This window comes from Trachemys scripta, chromosome 3 (assembly GCF_013100865.1).
Source record: "Trachemys scripta elegans isolate TJP31775 chromosome 3, CAS_Tse_1.0, whole genome shotgun sequence".
In the NCBI taxonomy this organism is placed as follows: domain Eukaryota; kingdom Metazoa; phylum Chordata; order Testudines; family Emydidae; genus Trachemys; species Trachemys scripta.
In genome coordinates, this window is record NC_048300.1 from 62,777,584 (window position 1) to 62,785,064 (window position 7,481).

Sequence of the window (7,481 nt, forward strand, 5' to 3'; positions counted from 1 at the left end):
GCAGGAATGCAAACTTCTCCATGCCCTAGGTCTTGTTTTCCCCTCTATTTCCGTCTCCTGTTTCTGCCTCCCCAGAGTTTGGATCCTCTCTCCAAAGTGCCAATCAATTACTGACTTGGCTGACAGTTATGAGAACTATTTCAAACTCTCTTAAACAAAATAATATTTGGTAGTATTTCCTTGGCAATTTACTTGAAGTAGAGTTAAATCGTAAAATGAAAAATAGGTGTAAAAATATCCTAGCCTGGCCAAACTCGATGGAAAATGTTACGTACAAAGTATTGAAACATCTTCTTGGACCTAAATTTCTGTGTCATCTTGACCTTTTCTCCCACCCTTGTCAGGAAACACTGTGCCAGCCTCCAAAAGGAAAATTTCTCTCAGAGCCAAATTTAGCCTGGGAGTTAGTAGGTGCAATTCACGCTGAAATCCATGAGAGTTGTGCCTTCTTACTGAAGCAAAGAAAGCCTCCCATATGCTTCACCAGATATGTGTTTGTCTGCCTCCATTGTGACTGAAGAACCAGAGTCTAGATGCTCCATAACCTCAGAATCTGCTCCAGTGAGGTGGTAATTACCCTCAGCTCCCTGTGATGTCAATGGAAGTTGATGTATACAGTGTTGTTGTAGACATGTTGGTCCCAGGATATTAGGGAGACCAACAGAAGATGGCCCAATAAACGATAGTACCTCCCCCACCTTGTCTTTCTAGTGGAAGTTGACATTCACCACCTCTCAAGAGGAGCTCATCACTTTGCAGAATTGGGCCCCAAATGTTAGCATTTGGCACTGCTACACCTCCGGTCAATGAATTACCATCACTATACTTTTGTTTTACAAACTTGTTTCCTTTTCATTTAGCAGCAAACTCAGTTATAATACTTCTTCTCACGTTAATGTCTGTAATGCTTAGAGCTAATTGAAATTTTTAAAATGAAAAAAGTCCATTGAAAAATGGCCTTTTTCCAGAAAAGAAAAATTGTTGCAAAAACCTGTTGACAGGAGTTCCCCTGCATCATGACCCCAAAGTACAAGAATCCACCCCTTAGTTAAGGAGCCAGTAGTCAAACTCAGGAAACAACCAGTGCTTTGTGGGCATGGAGTTGAGCTCCATTTGGTCTTAAGTCTGTGGTAACTAAATTTTTCCTGTCATGCACCCCCCTATTAGTAATGAAATCTGTCCACCCCCCCCTCTCCCCCATTACTGCATAGTTGGCTCAGCTCAGCAGAGGAGCTTGGGCTGAAGGTGGAGCTGGGGGAAGCATTGGGGATGGAGGAGGAGCTGGGGCTAGAGGCAGAGCTGGGCTGGGGGCAGAGCAGGGGATGAAGTGGAGCTGTGGCTGGTGCCAGAGCCAGGCTGGGGGTGGAGCAGGTGGTGGAGGGACGCTGTGGCTGGGGGGCAGAGCAGGGCTTTGTGGCACTTCCTCCCTGCCTCCTGTGGGGGCAGGGAGGGGCCCTCCTGCTTGCACCCCCAAACATTCCTCCACGCCCTCCTAGGGGGATGCGCCCCACAACTTGGGAACCACTGCCCTAAGTGTCTCAATCAGACTAGTGCACATTGTAGCAAGCAGCCACTTGGAGCTAAATATCCTGTACAGGAAAACTACATGAAAAGAATGTTAAGGTTGCAAAGTGAAGTATTCAGGTGTCAGGAAAAGAAAAGGCATAAGGCTGGTCAGGCAACCTTAATCCTGCCCTCTTCTCCATATGTGTTTTGATGCAGTCTTTCATTACACAGAATCTAATTATCCACTATACCCTAGAGGGGCAGCTGTAGGGAGCTAGTTATGGCTCCATGATTCAGAGCTGGCATGCTCTGGTGCCAGTTATGGCTGCACAGGGGCAGCTGTAAATTATTCCATCAGAGGCTTAAGCATTGCAGAGCTCTCCCATACCAACTCTCCCCTGTCCCACCCATGTCCTGAATCCAGAATGCTCGCAATAGGCCTAGGGTTGCCAATTTGGGTTGGATGTATTCCTAGAGGTTTCATCACATTACACAGTCTTTAATTAAAGATTCATCTTTGATTCCTGGAGACTCCAGAACAATCCTGGAGGGTTGGCAATACTAAACAGGCCTCTTTTTCACCTTACTTCCAGAGTGGAGAGGGTAGGTAGATTTAGGATAGTTTGCCAGATTATTGCCAACAAAGAATTCCCCTGCACCGGGGCCATTGTCAGCTTCTTTAAAGTCACTTTGTGCTGCGTATGATATATTGAATAGATTCTCCCACCACATCTAGCCACCCCCACTCATGCAGTTACACCTAAATATGTCAGACAGCCAGGCGACTGGTCGTGGCTTTAGCAGGAACAGGAGAAGGCACAGTCTGTCGAGAACTACCAGGCGGCTGGGAGTATCCCCAACCAGGTAGCAATGTTGAGCAAGCTGGGGTGGCTGCTTTCATTAGGAGCTTATATATCTGCCTCAGAGTGACCTGGTTAGATGCTTGCTTATGGATTGGCTGGACCGTTAGGACTCGCAGGGAATTACTTCAGATGACTCATCAGGCTCAGAGCACATCCGGTTCACACTCATCACACTCAGCACACAGACTATTGTATAATTTAGTAGGAGAAGTGCAAATTATAAACATAAAATAGTGTCAGATCCCATTTCAATATAGCAGTAGTTCCTTCTGCCTCACTGTGAACTACTTGTTATACTGGTTTTTGTTGTTTCCCTCATGTTGGTTGACTTTCCAATTCCACAGGTCAAAATGCTGATTTTAAGCTTTGGCAGTACATTGAGCCACAAACAGGAGATGATTTGGCTCTGGTTCTAATTTAGAATCCACTCAGCAGAACCTACAGCACCAAAGAGGACTCAGTTTATTAAAAAAACCAAACAAATACTAAAAATGTATGGGAAAAAATACCTTCATAGTAAACCCTTCTAGCTGTCCTTACACAACACTTAGAGTTATGTAATGTGGTTGTCAAGACCTGAGTATGTTTCAATTCAGATAGAAAAAGCAGTAACACTCTCCTAATGGCCAGAGGTGACAGAAGCTTTGGGAAGATATTGATATACATTTATTATATTGCTTTTACAGGCTTTAAAATTTCTTCAGGGCATTTCCAGCTCTCAAGGGTGAATTCAATTGAATAATACTGAATTCCTATTTTAAAAAAAAACCCAGACACTCCGTTCCTGTAGAACAATTGGAAATGAAAAGGCCCAGGATTATACAAAAAGAGCACTGGCCGTTATGAATGTAAAGCTTTAGGAGATGAGATGGGTTCTTCTGTACTAAATTAAAGGAGAACTTGCAGCTTGTTGAAAGCCAGGTGGTAGCATTAAGTAAAGGGTAGAGGGGACAGAAATAGTCACTCCCCCACCTCCATCTTCTGTTCAAAGTACAAACTGATTGAAAGGGGTCCTGTAGTAGTGGTGGGGGAATGGAATCCTTATCCACGGGCTTTGTTAAAGAGACTTACTCTAAGTGTATCAGAGAAAATAAATTACTGGACATTTATCAATATACAGTGTTTGCCACAGAATGCATATAAATTAAATTAATTTAAAAGTTATAGGGTGGCTTTAGATTCACAATGGCAACTTTAAAATATGCAATAATTTTATAATTTTTTGTCCTGTGTCAAATATATTGTATATATATTCTGTTTTCTTTTCCCTTTTGTAATCAGGCAAATTTCAGAAACTGTAAATTTCCCCACTCACTCAGAATATGTCAGAGGCAAGAAATGTCTATATATGTGCTAGCTGGTTAACATCCAGTATTGAGCCACTAGTCATTAACTCTTAGGATTTGTGTAACTTTCTGGTAATGATGGTATTCTAGGATGGCATTTGTGTAAACTGCTGGATACGATGTATAAAAGATTTAAAATGTAAACATACATTGTGTATATTTTCCCCCTTTTTCAGTGGCAGGGAATTAGCTATCCTTTGAAAAACTGGCTTGTGACTCCTATTTCTCAATCCTAGAAGTAAAATATACTTAAGTTCATCCACTTCACAGAGTGGTAATTGAAAGAACTTTTGGCATCTTAAAAGAAGATTTAAATGTCTAGATAAATCAGGTGACACGTGAGAACATTGTGCTTCAAAAGATTACCATACTGTCAAGCCAAAGTGTGTAAAATGTTCCTGGCTTGCTACATGATACACAAAGTAGCTATTAAACATGGATTATCTTTGAAAAGGCAGAAAGTATTGAGTCAAATGAAAATGATGGATGAAGTGATCTTGATGGGGTACAATTGTAAAAAGTTATGTAACATTAATACTGTGTAGAACCCAGGAATATCCAAGCTCCAATAAAAGAGCAGAGTTTTTAAGGTATGTACTTTATATTTGATTCACCCAGTATTGGAGGGCTATATTGGTTGTGTTAAACTACTTAGAGGTTGGAATAGATACTTATTTGTAAATACACTGAAATAAACAACTCAAATGACATATATTTGTGATCCAGCTATGTAAACGTTTCTTTTTTACTTTTGTTACACACAGTGATGTTACCTTGTTGGGAACTCTATTTCTGCAATTTCTCCACCTCAACAAAGCATCTACTAAAATGCTGCTACAAGCCTCTACTGCAGACATATTACATTGGTAATTTATTGCATTACTGTATTGTATTACTAGTGCAAGCCCCATTTTAAACGAGTACGGTGTGCCTATATTAGGGTTTTGCACTGGTGTAAGTACACTGAGGTATTTACACAACTGCAAATTTCACTAATCTAGATGAGCCCTGCTGAGCCTAATCTTTGTCTTCCAATGTTTTCAAATTCCTGCCTGAATTCAACTGTGCCTCTATTGTGCATGGCAGAGAAGTGCTAGTTGATTGCATCATTTTCACAGCTGATACTGAATGCTGTGTGATTATACAATTTATATTAAGCATTACTTGTTACAGAGGGAAACAAATTGCAAATTTAGGCCCTGATTCAGGCCTCAAATTAAAATTAAGCACATGCTGAAGCACCCTTCCTGTATAGGGACATTTTCCTGAATCAGGGCCTAAGACAGTGGAACTGTTGACATAGCTGTGTCATTTGCTGCACAAAACACTGCAGGCATGTCAAAACAGTTCTTTTGACTTGGTGTGAGATATGTTCAGGGACCCAGTTGTGAATTCTGTGCACCCCTCAAAGTCCTGTTGATTTCAGTAGGAATTTTGGATGGATAAGGGATAGAGAATGGGAACCCCTGGATTGCTTTACAACTTAAAAATTCTTCTAAATATTAAAAATACTACTTTTTGCAGCCACAGGAGCTACTGCATTTAAATGTTTTAATAAAATGTTTTGCATCCTTGAAACAACTGTAAAAAACAAAATAAAATAAAAATTAAAAGTGAGATTTTATTATAGATAGAAAACAGTTTATATTATTTTATTAATCCTGAAGCAACTCTAAAACAGAATTCAAAGCCTTCTTAAAAATCTTGAAACAACATTTAAAACAGCAGTGGATAAACAGTTGCTCTAAAATTCACTACATAGTGTGGGAACAGACATTGTCCCACTAAAATTAATATAATTTTGTCAAATTGCATTGAACAAATTACGAATTTTGCAGTCTGCAGGTCTAATCCTGCCATCCCTATCCATGTAGATCTCCAAGTGAAGTCAGTGACAGTTTTGTCTGTGTAATCTGCAGAAATAATCTCTATGATCCTAATTCAGCAATCAATCCCTATTCAGCAAAACACTAAGCATGTTTGCTGAATAGAGATGGATTTAAGCATGTGCTTAAATGCTTTCCCTAATTGGGGAGTATGAATACTTTATAATATGTAATCACTATTTAATGTGCCTATTAAAGTGCAAAATATATTTGGGTATTTGAAAATTTGACAATATAAATTTGTTACTGATATTCCATTTATTATTGTCAGTAAATTTTCTTTTTGAGTTTGGCATCACTAGTCAACCTTCAGATGTGACAAAACTGTTGCGTCACTGAGCTGCTGTATAAGGGCACAAGCTAATGAAAACAAAGAAAACATATGGAGAAAAGCTATATAGCTTGTGTTCCTCCCACTTAATTCTAATACTGACCTCTGCACAAGAAAAGTGACAGCTAATATCACAATTGCTATAACATTTGTTCCCACAGGGTGGCACTGATAGCACTATTGGGTAAGAAGTGTTACTAAGGCCTGGTCTACACTATGAGTTTAGGTCGAATTTAGCAGGGTTAAATCGAATTAACCCTGCTCCCGTTCACACGACAAAGCCATTTACTTCGACATAAAGGGCTCTTAAAATCGATTTCTGTACTCCTCTCCGATGAGGGGAGTAGCGCCGAAATCGACATTGCTGGTTCGAATTAGGGTTAGTGTAGACAAAATTCGACGGTATTGGCCTCCGGGAACTATCCCACAGTGCACCATTACCGCTCTGGACAGCAATCTGAACTTGGATGCACTGGCCAGGTAGACAGGACTCCTGCCCCATCCAACCCCCCATGTTCCTTGACGCCCCCCTGGAACCTCTGCCCCATCCACCCCCCTTCCCTATCCCCTGACTGCCCCCTGCCACCCCATCCAACCCCTCCTCTCATTCCTGATGGCCCCCCGGGAACCCTGCCCCATCCAACCACCCCTTCTCTCTGTCCCCTGATTGCCCCCCACCGCCCCATCCAACCCCTGCTCCTTCCTGACTGCCCCCCCAGGACCCTTGCCCCCATTTAATCCCCCTGTTCCCTGCCCTCTGACCGCCCCGACCCCTATCCCCCACCCACCCCCGAACTCCCCTGCCCTCTTCCAACACCCCCTCCCTGCCCCCTCACCACGCTGAAGGCCGGGCCGGGGGCGCTAGGCCGGGCTGAAGCCGGTTGGCCGGAGCCAGGGCGCTTGGCCGGGGCCAGGCTGAAGCCGCTCAGCTGGAGCACTCGGCCGGGGCCGGAGCCGCTCGGCCGGGGCCGGGTCAGGGCCAGAGCCACTCGGCTGGAGCCGGGGCCGGGCCGAAGTCTCTCCGCCAGGGCCGGGGCGCTGGGCCAGGGCCAGGGCTGGAGCCGCTCAGCCGGAGCCGGGCCGGAGCAAGAGTGGGCTGGGCCGCGCCTCCCTGGAGCCCTCCTCGTGCCCCCCTCCTCCCCCAGCTTACTTGTCGTGGTATGGCATCTATACAGTGCACCCAGGAAAAAAGGCGCGAAACGGTTGTCTGCCATTGCTTTCCTGGAGGGAGGGGGAGGATGTACCCAGAACCACCCGCGACAATGTTTTTGCCCTATCAGGCATTGGGATCTCAACCCAGAATTCCAATGGGTGGGGGAGACTGTGGGAACTATGGGATAGCTACCCACAGTGCAACGCTCCGGAAGTCGACACTAGCCTCGGTACATGGACACACACTGCCGAATTAATGTGCTTAGTGTGGCCGCATACACTCAACTTTATACAATCAGTTGCCAAAAATCGAATTCTGTAAATTCGGAGTAATCCCATTGTGACGGGTTGGATCACAGAAACCCCCCTGGGAGCTGCCACCCAATGTGCAAAGACT